The 25,801-nt window shown below is 43.6% G+C and overlaps 1 protein-coding gene across 3 annotated transcripts in view; it reads left to right on the plus strand.

The window, feature by feature from the left end:
- Positions 1-25,801, plus strand: part of LOC124606911 (ABC transporter G family member 23-like) — a 506,422-nt gene that overhangs the window by 119,983 nt on the left and 360,638 nt on the right. For all 3 annotated transcript variants that reach the window (XM_047139013.1, XM_047139016.1, XM_047139015.1), the window contains exon 2: positions 16,614-16,673. The gene's annotated coding sequence lies outside the window, so the exon portion shown is untranslated. The remainder of the gene's footprint in view (positions 1-16,613; positions 16,674-25,801) is intronic.

Below are 25,801 nucleotides of genomic sequence, written 5' to 3' on the forward strand. Positions count from 1 at the left end.
AGCACAGCCAGTGACTTTCATACAGGGCGCTACGTGACGTTACCAACATAAAAATCTAAACAGCCTTCTTACAATTCTTCAAAATATTCTGGATTATGAAACTTCCTGGCAGATTAAAGCTTTGTGCCGCACCGAGACTCGACTAGGGAGCTTCGTCTTCACGGGCAACTACTCTACAGACTGAACTACCCAAGCACGGCTCACGACCCGTCATCACAGCTTTAATTCTGCCAGTACCTTGTCTTCTCCGTTCCGAACTACCTTTCAGACTTCTAGATTATGTCTGGAACACGTGATTTAGAGATGTTGCTCCGCTGCTGGTTGGGACATAACAGCCTTGGCGTACCCTACGGCAGCACGTCTTCTGCTGAACGCTGCCTGCTCAGAACTGACTCGTCGAATAGATGTCTGTTGTACGGTTGTTGTTGAAGCTGCTGCCGTAGTTCTACATCTAGAACTACCACCTTACTCCACAAGCCATGGTGCGTGGCGGAGTGTACCCTGTACCACTACTAGTTTTTTGAGGTTTATTAAGGTTTAACAGTGTAATGTCCTCAGACTGTTCTGGGGTGCTAGGGCTTTACTCTACTTCATTTACAAGAGGTTCAAAGTTATTTGTGGTTACAGTGGGAAAACTTTTGAATCAAAGTGCCAGATAACAGTGCAACTGAGCCGGAAAAGTGCGTGTGAGATTTAAAATTATTAATTTGGATTTGTGACTAGATCACATCGTGCACAAGAAAATAACAATTAATGGTGTCTTGTAGTCTCTTTTTAATTTTTTTAATGCAAGAAATTCTTTGTGAAAGTAGGGAGATAAAAGTCGCATTTGTCGCCAGCCCAACATCTGATTATCGATGTAAACAGAATAGTATTGCAGTATTGATTTTCTTAAGTAATACTGAGACCGCCGGCGTGGTGGCCGAGCGGTTCTAGGCGCTTCAATCCGGAACCGCGCGACTGCTACGGTCACAGGTTCGAATCCTGCTTTGGGCGTGGTGTGTGTGATGTCCTTAGGTTTAAGTAGTTCTACGTTCTGGGGGACTGATGACCTCAGATGTTAAATCCCATAGTGCTCAGAGCCATTTGAACAATACTGAGGCCTTTTATGGGAGGGGAGTGTGAGCGAGTGAAAAGTAAACAAATGCGTCTCAGTCTTCTGAGTGATCTGATGTGGCCCACCACAAGCTTCTCTGCACGTCCTCGCAAATACTTGTTGTATATACACTCCTGGAAATTGAAATAAGAACACTGTGAATTCATTGTCCCAGGAAGGGGAAACTTTATTGACACATTCCTGGGGTCAGATACATCACATGATCACACTGACAGAACCACAGGCACATAGACACAGGCAACAGAGCATGCACAATGTCGGCACTAGTACAGTGTGTATCCACCTTTCGCAGCAATGCAGGCTGCTATTCTCCCATGGAGACGATCGTAGAGATGCTGGATGTAGTCCTGTGGAACGGCTTGCCATGCCATTTCCACCTGGCGCCTCAGTTGGACCAGCGCTCGTGCTGGACGTGCAGACCGCGTGAGACGACGCTTCATCCAGTCCCAAACATGCTCAATGGGGGACAGATCCGGAGATCTTGCTGGCCAGGGTGGTTGACTTACACCTTCTAGAGCACGTTGGGTGGCACGGGATACATGCGGACGTGCATTGTCCTGTTGGAACAGCAAGTTCCCTTGCCGGTCTAGGAATGGTAGAACGATGGGTTCGATGACGGTTTGGATGTACCGTGCACTATTCAGTGTCCCCTCGACGATCACCAGTGGTGTACGGCCAGTGTAGGAGATCGCTCCCCACACCATGATGCCGGGTGTTGGCCCTGTGTGCCTCGGTCGTATGCAGTCCTGATTGTGGCGCTCACCTGCACGGCGCCAAACACGCATACGACCATCATTGGCACCAAGGCAGAAGCGACTCTCATCGCTGAAGACGACACGTCTCCATTCGTCCCTCCATTCACGCCTGTCGCGACACCACTGGAGGCGGGCTGCACGATGTTGGGGCGTGAGTGGAAGACGGCCTAACGGTGTGCGGGACCGTAGCCCAGCTTCATGGAGACGGTTGCGAATGGTCCTCGCCGATACCCCAGGAGCAACAGTGTCCCTAATTTGCTGGGAAGTGGCGGTGCGGTCCCCTACGGCACTGCGTAGGATCCTACGGTCTTGGCGTGCATCCGTGCGTCGCTGCGGTCCGGTCCCAGGTCGACGGGCACGTGCACCTTCCGCCGACCACTGGCGACAACATCGATGTACTGTGGAGACCTCACGCCCCACGTGTTGAGCAATTCGGCGGTACGTCCACCCGGCCTCCCGCATGCCCACTATACGCCCTCGCTCAAAGTCCGTCAACTGCACATACGGTTCACGTCCACGCTGTCGCGGCATGCTACCAGTGTTAAAGACTGCGATGGAGCTCCGTATGCCACGGCAAACTGGCTGAAACTGACGGCGGCGGTGCACAAATGCTGCGCAGCTAGCGCCATTCGACAGCCAACACCGCGGTTCCTGGTGTGTCCGCTGTGCCGTGCGTGTGATCATTGCTTGTACAGCCCTCTCGCAGTGTCCGGAGCAAGTATGGTGGGTCTGACACACCGGTGTCAATGTGTTCTTTTTTCCATTTCCAGGAGTGTATTTCATTCTTTATCTTCCGCTATAATTTCCTGAGGTCCGTGGTAGTTATTCGTTGATGTCTTAACACAGTACTATCATCCTGAAGTTCTTTCTTTTCAATATTTTCCACGCTTTCTCGCCTTGACGATTCTGTTGAGAATCTTTCGTTTCTGACCCTATCAGTCCACCTAATTTTCAGCATTCCTTTATAGCACAATATCTTGAACACTTTGGTTATCTCCTTCAGCAGTTTTTTCATAGTACATGATTCACTTCTGTATGAATGTGCACCAAATGTACGTTCTCAGAATTTTCTTCCTCAAATTAAAGCCAACGAGTGGTAGCAGTATACATTTTTTTTTAGTAATGCCCTCTTTCACAGTGCTGGTTTGTTTTTTATGTACTCCTTGCTTCGTCTACCGTGTGCTAGTTTCGTTCAAAGGTAGCGGAATTCGTTAACTACTTTTATTTCGTCGTCCCCAGTTTTGATGGTAAGTTTTCAGCTAATGTCATTTCTACTACTCTCCATTACATATTGTCTATCTTCGTGTTAGTCTCCGTTCATAGTCTGTGCTCATTAGACTATTCACTTCATGCATCAAGTCTGTCTCTACTCTCTGCAAACTATTATGACCTGCATGTCAGAAGGCACGACAGTTGTCAGGGCTTTTTCCTGCTCCATTCAGGTATGCATCGTGGGAAGAATGATTGTTTATATGTCTCTGTTTACGCTCTGCAAAATCCAAGTGTTTCAAATGGCTCTGAGCACTATGGAACTTAACATCTGAGGTCATCAGTCCCCTACACTTAGAACTACTTCAACCTAACTAACCTAAGGACAACACACACATACATGCCCGAGATAGGATTCCAACCTGCGTCAGTAGCAGCAGCGCGGTTGCGGACTGAAGCGCCTAGAAGCGCTCGGCCACAGCTGCCGGCATGTACGCTGTAATTAGCCTAATCTTGTCTTCACGATCTATAAGGGAGTGATATGTAGGGGACTATAATATGCCTACATTCCTAGATTAAACACTTACAGCTGGTTCTGAAACTTTGTAACCAGGTTTTCGCGGGATAGTTTGCATCAAAAGCTTCTGGCAGTACAGTTAGTTCAGTATCTTCGCGACGCTCTCTGGTCGGTCAGACAAGTCTGTGACCATTCGTACTGACGTCAGTTATGCGCCATGAATGAAATAAAGCTCGGGACTTCTTGCACGGACGGTGCACCATCTCAACTGGTGGAACACGGCTGCTAACCAAAACAGATATCTGTTTCGTTGCCTTCACACGAGTTTTTGTGGACTTTAGAGTTACAACAAAACAGTGTTTGCAGCCGCGCAGCCGGGCAAGTGCCGCCGCCAGCCAACGAGGTCGGCGGTCGCGGGCGAGCCGTCGCGTCGGCGTCGCAGCGGCCGCTGCCCGCCGTCCCGCCGTATTCAGGACGCCTCGCGCCGCGCTGGCCCGCTAGCGATGAGCCAGCCAGCCGGCCGCCCCGCCTACCTGCCCTGCGTGCTGAGCGGGGCCCGCGCGCTGTTGTGCATACCTCCGCGCGGCGCTGAGGCTTTCGTAGTCTGGTGTAAAAACCGATCTTCTCGGATCAAAGCCGCTCTCTGGCTACCTGTTATTCGCTGAATTGCCAGCTGCTGAAATTAGCAACACTACGAAGGGTGGTGGGCCTGTATTTGTGTCTTTTTTTTCCAGTCTGCGACCACAAATACTGTCATCAGACTAACGATTTCCGTAGTGACCAACTTCACATATACGTATCCTACATCCACATCCATACTCCGCAAGCCACCTGACGGTGTGTGGCGGAGGGTACCTTCAGTACTCTATCGGTTCTCCCTTCTATTCCAGTCTCGTATTGTTCGTGGAAAGAAGGATTGTCGGTATGCTTCTGTGTGGGCTCTAATCTCGCTGATTTTATCCTCGTGGTCTCTTCGCGAGATATACGTAGGAGGGACCAATATACTGCTTGACTCTTCGGTGAAGGTATGTTCCCGAAACTTTAACAAAAGTCCGTACCGAGCTACTGAGCATCTCTCCTGCAGAGTCTTCCACTGGAGTTTATCTATCATCTCCGTAACGCTTCCGCGATTACTAAATGATCCTGTAACGAAGCGCGCTGCTCTCCGTTGGATCTTCTCTATCTCTTCTATCAACCCTACCTGGTACGGATCCCACACTGGTGAGCAGTATTCAAGCGGTGGGCGAACAAGCGTACTGTAACCTACTTCCTTTGTTTTCGGTTTGCATTTCCTTAGGATTCTTCCAATGAATCTCAGTCTGGCATCTGCTTTACCAACGATCAACTTTATATGACCATTCCATTTTAAATCACTCCTAATGCGTACTCCCAGATAATTTATGGAATTAACTGCTTCCAGTTGCTGACCTGCTATTTTGTAGCTAAATGATAAGGGATCTTTCTTTCTATGTATTCGCAGCACATTACACTTGTCTACATTGAGATTCAATTGCCATTCCCTGCACCATGCGTCAATTCGCTGCAGATCCTCCTGCATTTCAGTACAATTTTCCAATGTTACAACCTCTCGATATACCATAGCATCATCCGCAAAAAGCCTCAGTGAACTTCCGATGTTATCCACAAGGTCATTTGTGTATATTGTGAATAGCAACGGTCCTACGACACTCCCCTGCGGCACACCTGAAATCACTCTTACTTCGGAAGACTTCTCTCCATTGAGAATGACATGCTGCGTTCATCTAGGAACTCTTCAATCCAATCACACAATTGGTCTGATAGTCCATATGCTCTTACTTTGTTCATTAAACGACTGTGGGGAAGTGTATCGAACGCCTTGCGGAAGTCAAGAAACACGGCATCTACCTGTGAACCCGTGTCTATGGCCCTCTGAGTCTCGTGGACGAATAGCGCGAGCTGGGTTTCACACGACCGTCTTTTTCGAAACCCATGCTGATTTCTACAGAGTAGATTTCTAGTCTCCAGAAAAGTCATTATACTCGAACATAATACGTGTTCCAAAATTCTGCAACTGATCGACTTTAGAGGTATAGGTCTATAGCTCTGCACATCTGTTCGACGTCCCTTCTTGAAAACGGGGATGGCCTGTGCCCTTTTCCAATTCTTTGGACCGCTACGCTCTTCTAGAGACCTACGGTACACCGCTGCAAGAAGGGGGGCAAGTTCCTTCGCGTACTCTGTGTAAAATCGAACTGGTATCCCATCAGGTCCAGCGGCCTTTCCTCTTTTGAGCGATTTTAATTGTTTCTCTATCCCTCTGTCTTCTATTTCGCTATCTACCATTTTGTCATCTGTACGACAATCTAGAGAAGGAACTACAGTGCAGTCTTCCTCTGTAAAACAGCTTTAGAAAAAGACATTTAGTATTTCGGCCTTTAGTCTGTCATCCTCTGTTTCAGTACCATTTTGGTCACAGAGTGTCTGGACATTTTGTTTTGATCCACCTAATGTAATAAGCCAGACTGCCATCGTCAAGAAACATGCGAATGACGTTCATTAAGAAACATAAAACATATTTTCTCCGTGTTAAAAAATATATCGGCTCAACCACTTGTTTATAGTGTAAAACACTAAGATTGTCGCGTTTCGAAAGTCAAGCTTCCATCATCAGAATAATAAAAAGTAAAAGAACCTGTTAGACCTCGCTAAAATGGAACATGCACCAGGCACAATAAACATATTTGGGAAACGGGACACCCCATGTTGGGAATAGATCAGGATCTCGTTATTTTACATAGACAGAACAAAGGCAAAAAGCTGGATCTACTAGAACAGCTGGAAATGACGATATATAGCGTGGTTAATCAGAACACACTGAATTAACAGCTAGCTGGTGATACAAATAACTTTTTCAAACATTTCACTGGTTTCTTTTTGTAACTACATTTTCAGCAATTGGCAGGATACCATCATTTCATGTGGTCCTTGGAACATGTATACGTTATCTGTTTGTATAGACATCTCTGAGACTTCCTTTTTTACTTGCGCGTGAGCTCACTCGCGTTTCAGTGTCGTCTTTGGCTGCGTGGTGTGTGGTATCAACGAAGACGCACGGGCGGTTTACGACGATAGAGGAGAGAGCCATGTGGTTAGATGTTGAACTCCATAGGCGACACCATTTTAGAGTTTTTTATATTTTGACGACTATGTGGAGATGCACCTTGGAAGACACGGCTGCAACAAGGAAAGTAGCCACGATGTTTTAATTTTATTATGCGTGACGGTCGCAGGTTCGAATGCTGCCTCGGGCATGGATGTGTGTGCTGTCCTTAGGTTAGTTAGGTTTAAGTAGTTCGAAGTTCTAGGGGACTGATGACCACAGATGTTAAGTCCCATAGTGTTCAGAGCCATTTAATTTTATTATCAATTTTATTGTGCCTGGTGCATGTTCCATTTTAGCGAGTTTTAACAGGTTCTTTTACTGTTTATTATTCTGATGATGGAAGCTTGACTTCCGAAACGCGTCAATCTTAGTGTTTTAACTACAAACAAGTGGTTGAGCCGATATCTTTTTTAACATTGACATTCTCAGCCACGATCTCTCATCCAGTATGGATAAAATCAAAATATTTTCTCCGACAATTTCCGTTGAAAGAATGCGAAGTTCGTAGTGTGACATCATGGAATACTCCCCCGCTACAGTCCCTACAGTTTCTTGAGGGTCCGATAGGTGGCGGCGCTATACGTACGCTTCAAAATGGCGTCTGGAACGGATGTGCGTTCCAAGCAGAAAGCTTCATTGACTTTCTTTTGGTGGGAAGGCACACCATCGCAAATACTCATAGGCGCTCGCTGAATGTCTACGGAAACTTGGCAGTGAAACAAAGAACGGTGAGGGTGTCAAACAAAACACCTATCAGTCGTCCAGTTTCCAAACATATTTCATTTGGCTACCAGTTTCGTCGATTTGTTCAAATGTGTGTGAAATCTTATGGGACGTAACTGCTAAGGTCATCAGTCCCTAAGCTTACACACTATTGAACCTAAATTATGGTAAGGACAAACACACACCCATGCCCGATGGAGGACTCGAACCTCCGCCGGGTCCAGCCGCACAGTCCATGACTGCAGCGCCTTAGACCGCTCGGCTTTTCGTCGATTTACTAAGCCGTCTTCAGACCCCTGACCAACTGGTTAAAACAGTGGCCAGCATTCGAATGCTGATATCTGTAGATTCCTGCTTGCTAAAGCGATCAGAAATCTACAGACACCAGTATTCGAATTATGGCCCCTGTTTTGAATCTTCCTACATGTCGGTCAGGGGCCTGAAGATGGCGTAGTAAATCGCCGAAATTGGTAGCCAAATACAATAAGTTTGGAAACGAAACGGTTGATAGATGTTTATTTTATTTATTCATTTATTTATTGTTCCGTGGGACCAAATTAAGGAGAAGTCTCCATGGTCATGGAACGAGTCAATACATGGAATTATAACACGATAGTAGAAGCAGATAAAATGAAATATAAAAAACATATTCAGGCGATAAGTCTGAAGTTTAAATAAAGAAAATCAACAATGTAACACTGGAATTTGCTTAATTTTTTAGCTCTTCCAGGAGATCCTCGGCAGAATAGAAGGAGTGAGCGATGAGGAAACTCTTCAGTTTGGACTTAAAAGAGTTTGGGCTACTGCTAAGATTTTTGAGTTCTTGTGGTAGCTTATTGAAAATGGATGCACCAGAATACTGCACTCTTTTCTGCACAAGAGTCAAGGAAGTGCATTCCACATGAAGATTTGATTTCTGCCTAGTATTAACTGAGTGAAAGCTGCTAACTCTTGGGAATAGGCTAATATTGCTAACAACAAACGACATTAAAGAAAATATATACTGTGAGGGCAATGTCAGAATTACCAGACTATTGAATAGGGGTCGACAAGAGGTTCTCGAACTTACACCACATATGGCTCGAACAGCCCGTTTTTGAGCCAAAAACCCCCTTTTTGAATCAGAAGAATTACCCCCCAAAAAAAATACCATACGACTTAAGTGTATGAAAATATGTGAAGTAGACTACTTTTCGTGTTGAAGTGTCACTTATTTCAGATACTGTTCTAATGGTAAACAAAGCAGCATTTAGTTTCTGAACAAGATCCTGGACGTGGGCTTTCCACAACAGCTTACTATCTATCCGAACGCCTAGGAACTTGAACTGTTCCGTCTCGCTTATAATATGCCCATTCTGTCTGATCAAAATATCGGTTCTTGTTGAATTGTGAGTTAGAAACTGTAAAAACTGAGTCTGAGTGTGATTTGACATCCTGTATCGAACAGTCGAGTCCCGCAGCCATATCTGAAAAGATGGGCTCAGAGAGAAAGGACGGTGAGTTGTTGGGCGAGACGTCGCTTATCAGCGCAACACGGCCGCGCAAACCTGTCCGATCTCCCGCGTGCCAGCCGGCCTCACACATGACACTCTCACTCGAGATGATCGATGGATAACAAAAAAACACTTCGCTGCACAACTGGACGCCTCTGTCGGTAGTGCTGACACACACGTCCACCAGCTGCGCTACCGATATGTATGTGCCCGCTAGGTGCCTCGTCCACCTACGGCGCGGATCTCGCGCCTTCCGACTTCCATCTGTTTGGCCCAATGAATGATGCACTTCGCTGCGCGGCTGGTCCCGGCGGAGGTTCGAGTCCTCCCTCGGGCATGGGTGGGTGTGTTTGTCCTTAGGATAATTTAGGTTAAGTAGTTTGTAAGCTTAGGGCCTGATGACCATAGCAGTTACGTCCCATAAGATTTTCACACACATTTGAACATTTTTGATGCACTTTGCAGGGAGTAGTACGTGAATTATGAGGACGTTATTCGGGCAGACTCCGACGTCGTCCAGTAGAGTGGTACCATGGATACCATGCTGCAGACCCTGCCGGTAAGGTGGCATAAGGATGTTCCATTGAATGGAAATCGAGTCAACAGTCGAGTTATGTGGCCAAAAGAGTGGGTAATAATGTGGTGTACTGCAATCCTGAATAACACCGCGGTGGCAGAGCGGTTCTAGGCGCTTCAGTCTGGAATAGCGCGACTGCTACGGTCGCAGGTTCGAATCCTGCCTCGGGCACGGATGTGTGTGATGTCCTTTGGTTAGTTACGTTTACGTAATTCTAAGTTACGGGAGACTGATGACCTCAGATGTTAAGTCCCATAGTGCTCAGAGCCATTTGAACCATTTGATAAACCAACCTGTTTTAAAAAAAAGTGTTGCATTACTTATTGAACACCCCTCGTAAAAGAAATCTACAATCGGCATCGCCGAACATAACTAAAAATATGCTACTAAACCAAGCACTTTGTGGAGATAATCCATTTATCTCTGTTTCGCTTAACCTATCTGAGAAATTGGAAAGTAATCGTTATAAATAGCAAATAAAATAGCATTTTAATAACAGACCACCCAGAGGAATAAAATTAGGAACCCTACCAATTTATTATAATGACCGCTATAGTTGTGGAAATAACCACTGCAACTTCTCAAGGTAAGAGGTTCCTGTCACAATATTCTTAGAGAAGAAAAAGAGCCCATGCAGCTTAGTTTATGACACAGAGAAAACATTAACTTCGGCGACTCACTACGACTGAAATAAAGCGCATTATTTGAACAACTCAAATGCTAACACTAGGAATAGCAGGCTGTTATTTAGACTGCTGCGCGAACTCACGTCAACGTTAAGAAATTAATTCCCTCGTGCACGGAAGCTAAACGTGTTAGACACAACAGACTGTCTCAACAGGACAGTGGAATAACGTCACGCACGTGCACGCAGTTAAATATTTGTTACCAACTGTGGAAACCGGAAACTCCTATGGGGACGAAATTAGGAGGAAGGACGGAATTAGGCGCCTAAACTTACCTCGCATCAACGTATTATCAACGTATTATCACTCCAAAGGCAACGCATGTGCCAGTAATGGATCAGTCGCGCGCAGTTCCCTGGGCCTGAACATGAAGTGCTGTTTTATAATTGCAGTTGATAAATAACGAGACATTTTATGTTCGTTAACGCCGGTACGAACACCTCAGACCTCTCGTGCGAAAATACTCTGTAATTGTCTGATAATTGCTGGAGAGATGAAACCACTGATAGGGATTCCGGTTCGCTCGTGACTGTCCAGTCCTTCGCCAGCAACGTGCGTGTCTATCTGGCAAGCGGACTCGCCTTGCGCTGTACGGCGTTTCGTAACAGAACACGCACGCAAGTTGTACCAACGTTGCAAAACAGAGTCACTACCAAGACTGGCTGCATAACTTGTCGAAGCGCGCTCGCACATCCCCGATCCCACGGAATTCTGTTCAAGCGAGTTTCCATTCATGTTGTTGCAGTAATTGCAAGTGCACATTCAAATAGTTAAAATGGCTCTATGCACTATGGGACTTAACATCTGAGGTCATCAGTCCCCTGGACTTACAACAACTTAAACCTAATTAACCTATGGACATCACACAGTTCCATGCCCGAGGCAGGATTCGAACCTGCGATGGTAGCAGCAGCGCGGTTCCGGAGTGAAGCGCCCAGAACCGCTCGGCCACTGCTGCCGGCAGTGCATATTCAGTCCGATGTCTATGTCGAATAACACTATAGTCTTCAAAGTTTCACTCGGTTCTATTCTAATGCCTTCTTGTCCTGCACAGGGATAATTTTACTTTGTAGCAGCTTTAGACCTCATCAAGACGAACACAGGCTTGTGTAAAGCTTACAGTTCCTGCCCCTTAAGAATTCACTCCTTTAATCTGGCATTACATCGTCAACATTCACGAAACATTTTCATTTGGTATCGAAGGCGTCTGCGACAGACTAAATACACTCAGACGCCAAGAATAACGCAATAAACCAATTTCAAAGGAAGCAGACGCTGAGAGACGGTTTAAAAATATTAATGGAAATTATTTGCAGATAATTGTAGGGACTGGTAGAAGTCGAGCCGCGTGGGGTAGCCGTGCGGTCTAGGGCGTGTTGTCACGGTTCGTTCAAAATGGTTCCAATGGATCTGAGCACTATGGGACTTAACTTCTGAGGTCATCAGTCCCCTAGAACTTACAACTACTTAAACCTAACTAACCTAAGGATATCACACCCACCCATGCCCGAGGCAGGATTAGAACCTGCGTCCGTAGCGGTCGCGCGGCGGCTCCAGATTGTAGGGCCTAGAACCGCTCGGCCACACCGGCCGGCTGTCACGGTTCGTGCCGCTCCCCCCGTCGGAGGTTCGAGTCCTCCCTCGGGCATGGGTGTGTGTGTTGTCCTTAGCGTAAGTTAGTTAAATTAGTTTAATTAGTGTGTAAGCCTGGGGACCCATGACCTCAGCAGTTTGGTCCCACAGTCCTTACCACAAATTTCCAAATTTTTTAGTAGAAATCGACTTGGAGATGAACAATTTGGATTCCGAAGAAATCTATGAATACGCGAGGCAGCACTACCCCTACGACGTATTCACGTTAATAGTACTTTTAGATTTAGAGAAAGCGTTTGATAATGTTGACAGCAATAGTCTCGTTAATACTCGAAAGGAAGCAGGGATAAAATACAGAGCTACAAAAAAAATTTTATGAAAAGGATAGTTCCTACTCACCGTATAGAGGAGATACTAAACCGCAGATACACAACAAAAAGACTGTCAAACATAGCTATCGCCCAAACAGGTGTTCATCAGAATAGACAACATAAACACACACGTTCACGCCAGCGCAACTCGCACGCACGTGACCGCAGTCTCCGGCTACCAAGGCCACAGTCTGGTCTTGGCAGCGAGAGACTGGTCATGTGCGTGTGAGTTGCGTGTGGTGTGTGTGTGTGTGTGTGTGTGTGTGTCTGTGTGTGTGTGTCTGTGTGTCTGTGAGAGAGAGAGAGAGAGAGAGAGAGAGAGAGAGAGAGAGAGATTGTCGTCTATTCTGATGAAGGCCGAGACTTTGTGATAGTCTTTTTAAATGCGTCTATCTGCGACTCAGCATTTCCTCTATATGGTCAGTAGCAACTATCCTTTTCATAAAATTGTCATTATTCCATCGTGAGTTTTACATTGTTTGGTAGAACTACTACAAAAGTTACATTTGTTTTCAAAGTACTGTGTTTACCGAAGCAGTATGTGATGCATGAATAACTAGTTGAGTGTGCATTGTGCCCACCCGCTGGTGTTAAGAGTGTGGTACCTTGGCAAAATGGCGGCAAAGCAAAAAAAATTTTTTTTTCTATATTGGAATATGCGAGATATTTATCTGTTACAGGAGGAGTTATGGAACAGAACCGCTATGTAAACAGGGCATTGTGCCTTGCTATCGACAATTTAGGAACACTGGCTGTCTCTGTAAACAGAAAAGTACCCGTCGAACAAGTGTGCCAGATGTAACCGTGCACAGGATGAGGAAAAATTTCGTTAGCATCCTAAAAAAAAAAAAAAAAAAAAAAAAAAAAAAAAAAAAAAAAAAAAAAAAAAAAAAAACAACGGCCCACACAAGCCACGACCTTTGAATACCGCAGCAAACTGTGTGGAAGATTTTGCGACGGGGTTTATATTTCACACCGTACCGTCTACAATTCTGCAACACTTAAATCTGGAAGCTAATGCCCGGTGCCTTTAGTTTTGCATCAAAAGGCAGGAAGCACTTGAGGATGAACGTTTCAGCTCAAAGCTTTCAGCGACGAGGCCCCCTTCCGTTTGTCTGGAAAGCTTTGTCGCCATAGCACTGAAAAACCTCATGAAATTGTGGCTCATGAACGAGATTCCCCGAGGTTAATGTTTTCTGTTCAATCTCACAGACAAATCTGTATTGGCCGTTTTTCTTCTGTGAGGAGACTGTAATGGGTATCTCTTACCTGATACGTTGCAGTTGTGGTTGTTTCCACAACTAATTGGTAGTGCCGAGAATTCGTTTCCCAAAAAGACGGGGCACCCTCTAACTGGAGCATCGTTGTTCTTCGCTACCTAAACAACGAACTTTCCTTAGCGCTGCATTTGGTGTGGTGGTGAAGGTGATGTGGCTGTGTTTCATTAGACACCTCCCCAGGTCGGTCTCCGGACCCTGCTGTGACGGCCATTTACAGGACATAACGTATGGAACGAAACTGACTACATCTTGAACACAGGACCAGAGGGACACTCATTGAACATACCTAGAGTGCAACATGCGAACTTGGTGAGTTTACGGCTCTTTTCTTGTGGTCTACGAAGAATATCATATCTGATTTATAGATGTAATAAATAAGGCAGCATTCATCTACATCTACATCATATTCAGCAAGCCACCTAATGGTGTGTGGTGGAGGGTACTTTCCGTACCACTATCTGATCCCTCTAATCTTGTTCCACCCGCGAATAGTGCCTGGGAACAATGACTGTCGGTAAGCCTCCGTATTGGCTCTAATTTCTCGAATTTTCTTCTCGTGGTCAATATGCAAGACGTACTTGAGGGGAATTAATATGTTGTCTGACTCCTCCTGAAAAGTGCTGTCCCGAAATTTCAATACTAAATCTCTCCGTGATGCACAACGCCTCTCTTGTAACGTCTGCCAGTGGAGTTTGTTTAACATATCCGTAACACTCTTTCGCCAGCTAAACGATCCCGTGACGAAACGCACCGCTCTTCGTTGGATCTTCTCTATCAGTCGTACCTGATAGGGATTCCAGATAGATGAATAATACTCAAGAATCGGGTGAACAAGCGCCTTATAAGCCACTTCTTTGGTGGATGAGATACATTTCCTTAAGATTCTTACGATGAATCTGAGTCTGGTATCTGCCTTTCACACTATCTGGCCGGCCGCTTTGGCCGAGCGGTTCTAGACGCTTCAGTGTGGAACCGCGCTGCAGCTACGGTCGCAGGTTCGAATCCTGCCTCGGGCATGGATGTGTGTGATGTCCTTAGGTTAGTAAGGTGTAAGTAGTTCTAAGTCTAGGGGACTGATGACCTCAGATGTTAAGTCCCATAGTGCTTAGGGCTATTTGCACCAACCCACTACCTGTTTTATGTGGTCATTCCACTTACGGTGGCTCTGGATAGTTACGTCTAGATATTTTACGGGAGACGCTGTCTCCAGCTGTTTGTCATCAATAATGTAGCTGTATAGTAGTGGATTTATTTTCCTATGTATGCGCAATATGTTACATTTATTTACGTTCAGGGTCAACTGCCAGAGTCTGCACCATTCATCAATTCCCAGCAGGTCATTCTGCAAATTCTTACTATCCTCTGGCGCTGCTACTTTGTTATAGACAACTGCATCATCAGCGAATAGCCTTAAAGATCATCCGACTCTTTTACTAGATAATTTATGTATATTGTAAACAGCAACGGTTCTACCACACTTCCCTGTCGTACTCCGGATATTACCTATACATCTGTCGATTTTGTTCCGTTAAGAGCTACGTGTTGAGTTCTGTCTGCAAGAAAGCAACCCAATCGAAAGTCTGCTCCGATACTCCGTAAGCTTGTATTTTTTTCATTAAACGGCAGTGCGGGACGGTATCAAATCCCTTACTGAAATCAAGGAACACTGCATCAACCTAAGCGCCGTTGTCCACTGTGCTGTGGATCTCATGGAGGAACAGGGCGAGCTGAGTTTCGCAGGATCTCTGTTTGCGAAATCCATGTTGATTTTTATAGAGGATATGTTCATTTTCCAAAACCGTCATAATTATTGAGCATAAAACAGTTTTGTGATTCTACAACAGATTGACGTCAACGATATAGGTCTATAACTGTGTGAATCGGTCTTACGGCTTCTCTTAAAAACGGGAATGACCTGCCTTTTTTTCCAGTCGTTAGGTACCTTTCGTTGCTCAAGCGATCTACTATAAATTACTGCTAAAAGGGGAACGAGTTCTTTTGCATAATCTTTATAGAATCTTATAGGTATCTCATCTGGCCTTGATGCCTTTCAACTAAGCGATTGTAGCTGCTTTTCAGTTCCACGATCGGTTATCTCAGTATCTTCCATTTCGACGTTCATACGACGATTTAAAGGAGGGACAGTTTTACCGAATTCAGTATTTCGCCCTTCTCTCTGTTATCTTCCGTTTCGGTGCTGGTGTGGTCGCCGAGAGAATGAAGAGATGATTTTGACCCAATTTCTGATTTTACATACGGGTTGATCTTCAAAGTAAATGTTTTTGTCGCTACTCTACTGCACCACAGTTGAAACGTCTTATCTGGCGCTGTATTCCGGAGAACATGTGCAACAGTTCCATATTTACGATTGGCAGCTTCTGAGAATTGCCGATGGGAACAAAATTTTTATTTCACTTCCGTAATAATGAAGGAAGAGGGGAAGATTGGGGTTTAACGTCCCGTCGACATCGAGATCATTAGAGACTGAGAACAAGCTCGGATTGTTTCAGCGATGGGGAAGGAAATCGGCCTTACTGTTTCAAAGCCACCATCCCGTCATTGACTGAATCGATTTAGGAGTATCGCGGAAAACCCAAATCTGGATGGCTGGAAGAGGATGTAACCCGTCGTCCTCCCGCATGCTAGTCCAGTGGGCTAACCACTGCGCCACCTTGCTTGCTAAATATAATGAACCATTTTGCATGTACTCTACTCGTCGAGGTAACGAAAACGGCACCTGATGTACATTAATTTAGATTCGCGGTAGTCAAGATGCGGACGCTTATTCGGGAGATGGGTTCATTCATGCGTCCGACAGCTCTCAAATTTTCCATAGGTTTCCTTCAGGTACTTCAAATGAATTGCAGGACAGCTGCTTCATTAAGAACCATTCCGAGTATTACTTCAATACTAGTTGAACTGAAATTTCCCCTTTCTCCATGACCTCGATAACGACGAAGGTTTATGACATAAACACTATGGACAAAAGTACGTGGCTTCACCATCTTGTCTGCTGTGGAAGCTAATTATTTACAACTTTTATTCTGATTTAGGAACAAAAATGTCCAAATAGCAGAGTTACGTTCGTGTTGCTTGTCTATTACTTAATCTCGTTATTCTCACTATATTTATTCTCTTCTGCTCCAGGATTGCAGCTACAAGAAGTTCGGATCGTTTGTTCCAGCGATAACTTAACGCGGGAAAACGGTAAGTACCAAGGCAAATCGTAATCTTGTTTTCTTTTTTCTGAACTGTACATCACTGACCTGCTAGAATTTCCATTCTCATTTTGTTGTGTGTGTTTCTTTTTTCTCTTTTTTTCTTCTTAATTTGGATTTTAGAGTAACTCAAACAAGGATCTGAAGGAATTAGTATCCAGCAACTCGGATGTATTAAGGAAAAGTTATGCTTGATAACAGATGTCGAATAATTCTTACATTAAAATATGTAGCATTAACCTAACGGTTATCGACCAGCGCCAAGCGTTTGAACCGAATACAACATCTTGCTACAGGGCAGACCTCACTCATGTTCCATGCGATGCAGTGTTTGTGATTCTCTTGTTAGATGTTCTAATGGCAATATGCACTGCTCAAAGAACGCAGTCGAAATGTAGATCAAGATCTCACAATCTGCAATATTTCTATCTGCTGCATAGGTTGGTCTTAACTGAGCTAGCTGCTAAGGGCCTACTTTTAACATAGTTTGACGTCAATATCTACGAGGCATGATAGCGGCAATCGGAATCATTCAGAGGCGCACTTCTATGGTCGTTCTTGGTCAGCATTAAACATACCAAAGGGTAGCAGAATGTTTAGGAATTTTAAAAGAGAATCCTTGGAAGAAAAGTAACGTCGTTCTCATGAAACCCTGTTGGATATGTTTAGAGAAAGGCTGCACAAAATCCTGTCACCGTCACCGATGTATATATCTCGTTCACAGAAGACGAAAAGAAAAAGATAAGAGATACTAGGGTACTTAATCAATATCCAATATCGTTTATTAAAACAAAGCCAATCGCGACACCTTCCAACAGAATATTTGACTCTAACCAAATTTTTATCTCGTAAATTTGACTTTTTTGCACATAACATCTGTTTACAACAACAGCACAACATTGCTTATTGCTTGCTGATTCTACAGATACCACACAATCTTTCTGAACTAGTGTTTTAGGAGTCCTGTAAGAAATCCATATTTCCAATGTTGAGAAAAGTTAAATTCATCACTCCATATTTTGTTGTCATGAACTGAGCATTTATAACAAATAAAGATCATAATTGGATAATAGGCGTCATGGAGGACCTAATCATTTGGTTAATACCAAAGGTGTATCAAGCATTAACGAAAGAAGTTGTGGTGCAGTACCGAAATTCAATTCACGCCTGGTTTCAAAAGTAACGTAAACTCAACGAATGTTAGAGGACAAAAGATCATGATCGACCCAGAATACTGTAACGTAAGCGCGTCAGCGGAATTAATATTAATAACACATAAATAAAATAATAAATTTTCCATAACTTCACAAATATTATGGACTCGCAAAGACTAAGATTAATTTTGAAACTACACAAAATGTCGTGTAAGATGAGACACTTTACTCATCAATTCGATGTTGTTTTAAGTGTCGTAAAAACTACATTGCGACTAACTTAATATAAAAAGAAAAGCTCTTGAGTAGAAACAAAAACAAATTAAAATAGCGCTAACCATCAGGAAGCTTAATTCTACTATAAAGTACACATTCCTACTTCATTTCAGTGATGTCGTGCCCCTGAAACTGATGGAGAGAGGAATGCCTCTAAATACAGTAGATTTGTGAGAGACGCCAAAAGCCAATTCAGACTGAGTTGACAGTGAGGTAGGTCGTTGGTTGACACCTGCAATACTTTTATTTCTGTGAATGTCTTGCAAAAGTAGGTTGGCAGCAGTGGAAAAACATAGCAGATGCTTGTTCTTACTGCGAACTTCTTTTTTTAATTTTTTTTTTAATTCTACGTGTCTAGTTCCGTAGCACGAAATTTGAGAGCAAACCTTCATGGTTATGTAACGAGTCAATACAAGAAATTAACATCAGAGATGTTAACAATGGATAAAATAAAAGTTACACTAATCCTACGCCAACGACAAGCTGGTGGGTGAATATTAGTATAATCAAGAATAAAACACAGTAATTAGCTTATTTTTTCCAGGAGCTCTCTGATAGAACAGAAATAGTGAAACATAAAGAAACTGTTCAGCTTTGACTTGAAAGTGTGGGGATTACAGCTAAGATCTTTTAATTCTTTTCGTAGCTTACTGAAAATGGATGCAGCAGAATACTGCATGCCTTTCTGCACAAGTTAAGGAAGTTCTATCCAAATGCGGTTTACATATTTACCTAGTATTAACTCATTGAAAGCTGCTAATTCTTGGAAGGTCAAATATGCCGTGGGGTGCAGCTTGCCACGAAGGAAAAATAACCGGTTGGAATCGATTGAGGCAGTTAACAATACAACAATTATTCACTTACTGGCAACAAAACAATTTTAATTTGATCTGAAATAGAAGTTACACTCATTCACCGAGCGAGGTGGCGCAGTGGTTAGCACACTGGACTCGCATTCGGAAGGACGACGGTTCAATCCCGCGTCCGGCCATCCTGATTTAGGTTTTCCGTGATTTCCCTAAATCGCTCCAGGCAAATGCCGGGATGGTTCCTCTGAAAGGGCACGGCCGACTTCCTTCCCTAATCCGATGAGACCGATGACCTCGCTGTTAGGTCTCTTCCCCCAAAAACCAACCAACACTCATTCATACAATATTCGCAAAAATGAAAGCAATGACAGAAAAAGCTTATTGGTTTAAAATTTCTCACTGTGTCCAGTATCATAGCACAAAGCTACAAACCAGTGCAACGAGCACTTAAATGTATGAATAATTTTGCTGTCACAACATAATAAAATTCATAAGAAAATGTTTAATTATACTTCAGCACCGTATTCAATTTTATAACGTAGGACGCAAACCGGTGCAGCAAGCAAGAACAACACTGGGTGAAGAAACATTAATATTCATTTTTTGTACAATCAGCGGCCGGCCTACTGCGTGTTGAATTTTGCCTGGAGTTAATAGCAGCATAGGACCGTGTTATAAACCATTTCTTGCCTTCAGCAGTAGTAGTTTCACTGTCCAACCTCATTCCGTAGATGCAAACGAAGTTAGCATGTGGACACTCGACCACCTTCGCCGTTTTCGAGATACTCGTTCACAAGCTCTGCGTAACAATAATCTGCCGTTTGTCAAAGTCGCCTATCTCAAGGCATATACCCATTTTCAGCCCATATCTTCGCTAGGGTGATCCTCTGTCCGTGTCTTCTTTACTTACATACTTTTGCTACTGCATAACGTGCCCGTAACGCCACCAGGAAGTATCCAAGGTCGTGGTGAGCAGCTGTCGTAATGTTTTGGCTTACCTGTGTACTATAGGCATCGTTTAAAAAGGGATTGTCGGAAATTACACTCCCAAGGGATGAAAAAGGGGATGAAAGGCTTTTTGAAAGTATGTCGCCCTTAAGGTAATTTTGAAGCTGGAACTACGAAAACAGATATTTGGTTTCTCAGTTAAAAAATAGAAAATACTCGTTTCAGTGTTTTTGGAAATTCAATCGCTAAGGGGGTAAAATAGTGGGTGAAAGATTTTTTGAAAATATAGTTACTAAAGAACTACTAAAGCACTTTTATGACTACGTCTAGGTCAATTGGTATTTCACTTTTCGGTTAAATATTAAAAAATACGTGTTTCGATGTTTGTGGAAATTCAACCCATAAAGGAGTGCAGTAGGGGATGAATTTTTTAAAGAAAATATTTAGTTACATTATAAAAATTTTAAAGTTAAATTTATGAAACTTGGTATTTCTTTTCTCGGTTACATACAACAAAATATTTTTAGGGGACGAAAGTTGCTGTAGGAATATCTCCACAATAACGCAAAAGGCATGATTAACAAAACTTATGGAGTACAGCTACCAGAATCGCTTTTTGGTCTGACGTACATTTGGAAAAGACCATGCCTATATAGCCTTAATTTGTGAACAACACAAAAAATTCGATTAAATAAAAACAAAAAATAAAAAATTCTGCAGGCCATACAGTCTACACGAGCGGGCGCTAAGCTGGTATTTTATATTACCCGACTTTCCCTATAGCTTAGCCCTTTTTTCCTCAGAACTTCGTACATCTTGCAACATTTACACAGTCGAACGCTTTTTCAATCTTATTAACACGTCTTGATTTTTTTTCATTCTTGCTTTCATTAGCAACCGAAGGGAAGTCTATACCTTTGATATTACGATTTTATGAAGGCTATCTACAATAGTTGTCAAAATGGTGGTGTAGTTCTTAATCGTGGCATAGTCAGCACAAAAAGATTTTATTGAAAATATTCAGGACACAAAAGCCATGGCACGTGTAACACATTAAAAAGTTTTGCGGACGACCAGAAGCAGAAGTGCGCAAGTCACTCTCCCTCTATCGCCCACGCAGACACCTGCTCGTCTCGGCAGCAGTCAGCTGAGTTGTTACGTCAGACCGGCTCCTTCTTTGCGCTTGTCGGCAGTCTCTGTCAACGTAAACACTTGCGCCAGCAAGTTGGCTCACGGGTGCAAGTTTGTATGCTCAGCGCTAGTCATTTACACTAGTGTCGTCTTTTTAACTTTTTACAAGGCTCCACTAAATTGCGCTATTAAGTGTAGCGTTACTGTTGTTTCAAAACTTTCGTTTATAATTGTTAAAACACTGGCATCTTGGAAACTGGCTGAACACACTGGCTAACATAAAAGTGAATCAACGAGAAGGGGAAAAGGAAACTAAATTAAACTTCATCCACTCAAGCCTGAATGCATGTACTGATGCTGTTGTATACTCTCCTGAGGGACAATGGCCCACGACTGTTGTAACTGGCCTTGATAACGTGGATACTGACACCTAAATGAAGCTGATGTCGGAGATGGTCTGGTAATCTGACTAGGGATGGCGGTTATCGCTCAAACCACCAATTTCCGGTTATATCGGATTTTTCTCCACGCCAGTCTAACCTGAGTTTTAAAATCGCTCAGAATAACCAGTTTCTGAAATAACTGATTCTCGGTATTTTTGTTTCTATTATTTCCTGAAACAAACATAGAAATCGAACAAAGATTCAAAAATTTTGAGTGTCCAAGTTTCAAGATACATCGAATCGAAATATTAAATTAACTAGGCAAATGTAAGAAATCTTAGTCCATCCACCGTTCGCTGCTTTTCTTAAAAAGTGATAAGTGGTTAAATACTGCAAAAAATCACCAGTGTTCTCCTACTGACTCTAATTTTTGGAAGCTCTGCCAAAAATCATGTTGATTGAAATCGCTGTTTGGGTATTACGAATAGTCAGTGCTAAAGGGCGAAAACTAGATTTCAAAAAGTCAGTCTTTCGTGTTAATTTGTCCTGTTCCAGAGGTTGCAAGCAGATAAAGGCACATTACCGAGCGGTTATAATTAAACTTTCCACGTTTAACACGTTATGGTACGGAAACGAATTACCGTACGAGTACCAGACTTGCTAGCATTAATGTCCACAGTACGGGGTGTATGATTTCCATACAACACAGCGGCATCGTCCACTTCGAACTATGGCCAACAGGTGCCGTGATCGTCATAGTGATTCATAGTCTCGTACATCTGACCAGTCGCAGTGTACTTGTTGACTTGTCAACATGAGCTTGGTCGAAAGGAGCAGGGCGTTACTGGTGAAGCTCTATTGTCAAAACAACAGTAATGCTGCAGGTATGCTTCGAGAATATCGACGGCTGAAAGGATTACGAAAGGGTCCTCTTTCTCCACCTGCTGTGTAGAGCATGAAGTTCGAATCAAATGGAGAACTGGGCGTCGCTCTGGGAATAGTCCGATGATCAGTTACACCACAATTGGTTGATGAAATCATTGTTGCTTTGGCAGAAAACGCTGCCCGCCATTCCCGATCGTCAGGCAGTGCACATGCTCTGTCATGCCATTGAGCATCCTGTGGTCTACTGTACGGAAGATGCTTCCAACCATTCTTAGATGGCATTCGTACAAGATGCATACCGAACAGCAGCTTGCATCACAGGACGCACAATGTCGTGTTGACTTCACTCTCCACTTTCTCACAAGGATTGAAATTGACGAAGGCTGCCCCTGGACCATCCTATGGACAGTGCGAGCGTTCAAATAAAATGATGAAAGGATGTGAGGGCCCTCAACTACGTACCCTCAGACTCAAAGTTGGAATATTAAAAGTTTTGGCTGGTTTCGTTGTCTAGGGGCTGGGATATGTAGTTGGTGCATTACAAGCCAAATACTGCTGAGTCTACAGTATACAATACGAGTACACACATGAATCAAATGGTCGAAGGATCCTGTCACTTGGCAATTGGGAATGTAACGTAGAAATTTATACATGAAAGGAAGCAATTAAATAAAATCTGCAGGTACTATCTTAACGACTTTAAATGATGAGTACGATAGTAGAAGTACTTCTGAGAATGTGGTATATTTCTGCAAAACACTTACTGGTGTCGATGGTCCAGCAGTTAAATAAAATAGAAGTTGAATAACAGGGAAACGATAGATTCATACTTCAAGTAATTAGTTATGTACGACAACATAGCTCGCGAGATCTTCACATTTAAAGGCATACTACGTCTTCACTACGTCTTCGCGCCATCGCCTCCCGCACTTCTGTGTCCTGTCGTCCTGTCCGGATCTCCTCCATCGAGTCGCCCCATTCACGAGCGCTGTGACTGGCTAGAGCGCTCCCGCCATGTCTTCAAGCCAACGCACACTCACAAACATAATGAAACACATTCGAAATACCGGATTTACATTTAAATAATTGGAAATTAAATAAATATTCCTACTGCTGGATCATAAACATTCTCTAACACACATTATTAAATAGATAAATAAATTAAATAGACATAAATCAAAGGAATAGCAAGCAAAAGTAGGCCAGTAGCCTAACGTCTCTGTGCTTTCTAAACAAACAGTAAACAATTAACCCATTTCTTCATGAATGGCGTATATCGGATATAAACAAAGACATAGATGAATAAATGTATTTACAAGCATGCTGCTACCGTTTTTTCACGTAACTGTGAAGTACTCATGGCCTGACACAATCGACAGTAATCAGCCACTTTGTCCGCCAATAACTCATGTACTATTCAAGTTGTATGATTGTAATTCATGCCAATTTAGGTTTACACTAATAGCTTTCTAAAGACGTGTCGATCGACAAAATCGGATGAGCCGTTTAGATTTTGCAAAATCTGTTGCTGGGTGCTACTTGTATAATTTACTGTCACATACTAAACTTTAATAAAGATGTTGAAAATCTGATCACACCATCATAATCGTCGTGCAAATAATGGTAGTGTACATGTTTCTTTTTGAGGTATCATGATTCAACAGGCTACTATTAAATTCTAGACGAACTGTGAAATGTCTCCGCCATCTTTGGCACTCTCGGCATACAAGCCTCTTTCATCGACACACCGTCACCAAGGAATTCCCAGCCACACGCTCCCCGGACCCCGGCTAACGTTCAGCACCAAACGGCCGCCGACGAGCCGCGGCATGCCGAGAGGCTCCAGCGCGGCCACGCCAACTCCGAACTTAGAATATTTCCAGGGCGCCACAACTCGCCCGCTACCTCACAACAGGCAAAGCTCGTTTTTCTCTGACGGGTGAGGTGAACACACAGAACTGCCGAGTGTGGGGGTCTTCACCTCCAGTTACTGTACATGAAGTTCCTCTGTATGGTGAACGTGTCGCCGTATGGCGTGGCTTCACGGCTCCGTTCATCGTTGTCCCATCCTTTTTTGAACAGGTTGGCGCTCAAGGACCAAAGACGTGCAGTGTGACCGGCCAGCGTTACCGCGATATGCTTCGCCAGCATGTCATATCCGCCCTACAGGAGAGAAACGCATTAAACTAAACAGTTTTCATGCAAGATGGGGCCCCACCGCACATTGCTCGTGAAGTTCACCTGATTCTCCGAAACACATTTGCAAACGATCGAATTATCAGCCGATCGATTCCAAATGTTTGGCCGGCACGATTACCTGATCTCACTCCCTGTGATTTCTGGTTGTGTGGCTACCTGAAGGACATGGTTTACCAGGGGAAAATTCCCACATGTGCTGATCCGAAGCGCAGTATACGCAGTATATCAAGAGAAGTACACAGCATACCTACGAACACGCTTCGTTCTGCTGTACAGAATGCAATCCTGCTCTCTCAGACGCTTTTGGACACTGACGGGCGCCATATTGAGCCCCTTTTGTAGCAGTAATGGTACCAATATGTAATGGTATGACGTGCCGCAGCAGCACATTAAAAGCGTTTCAATTGAACTGGTTCTGCTATATTTCTCTTCCCCATGTCCTTGACAATAATGCTACCACGTTCGGTACTCGTACGGTAATTAGTTTCCGTGTTATAACGTGTTAAATAGGGAACGTTTAATTATAAGCACCCGGTATGTAGACACAGGCAGCAGATCTGCAATTTTCCATTTTTATTGTACAGAGCGAATGAACTGTCGTAAAGCTTTTGAATTATTACTGTTACCATAATTTCCTTCCTCTTTTATGATTTTATAGAAATGACAGACAAATCTGTAATCTTTTAAAGCAAATGGACATTGTACTTCACTGCTACTGAACTTCGTAAAAGTGTTTCCAGCTGTGTTTTGTTTCATTTTGCAATACAATAGGTGTCCGCCGACAAGAACGAGAAACTACCGCCGGCCGGAGTGGCCAGGCGGTTCTAGGTGCTTCAGTCCGGAACCGCGAGACCGCTACGGCCGCAGGTTCGAATCCTACCTCGGGCATGGATGTGTGTGATGTCCTTAGGTTAGTTAGGTTTAAGTAGTTCTAAGTTCTAGGGGACTGATGACCTCAGGTGTTAAGTCCCATAGTGCTCAGAGCCATTTCAGAAACTACCGTATAGACCAAGTGGAGCGTAGTCTTGCACACTGCACGTACAGCTTACCGTAAGCCACGACACACGGCAGCAGCGACATTATTGTCTCAGCAGTGCTGTACCAATTGTTATGCCCTATACTTGTTGCTTGTTTCTGTCGGTGCTGTTTTAAAAATACCGCTAATCGCTTTTTCCAATTTTTATAATAACGCAATATCTCAAACCAATGCAAATTTCCGAATAAAAATTACTCTTCTTTTAAAAAAAATATTTTATTAAAAACGAAAAGTTGTAGCATTGCAGCTGCGACTAATTAAATAAAATTTTTTTTAAAAAATCTGTTATAACTGAG

This window comes from Schistocerca americana, chromosome 3, assembly GCF_021461395.2.
Source record: "Schistocerca americana isolate TAMUIC-IGC-003095 chromosome 3, iqSchAmer2.1, whole genome shotgun sequence".
Lineage (NCBI taxonomy): Eukaryota > Metazoa > Arthropoda > Insecta > Orthoptera > Acrididae > Schistocerca > Schistocerca americana.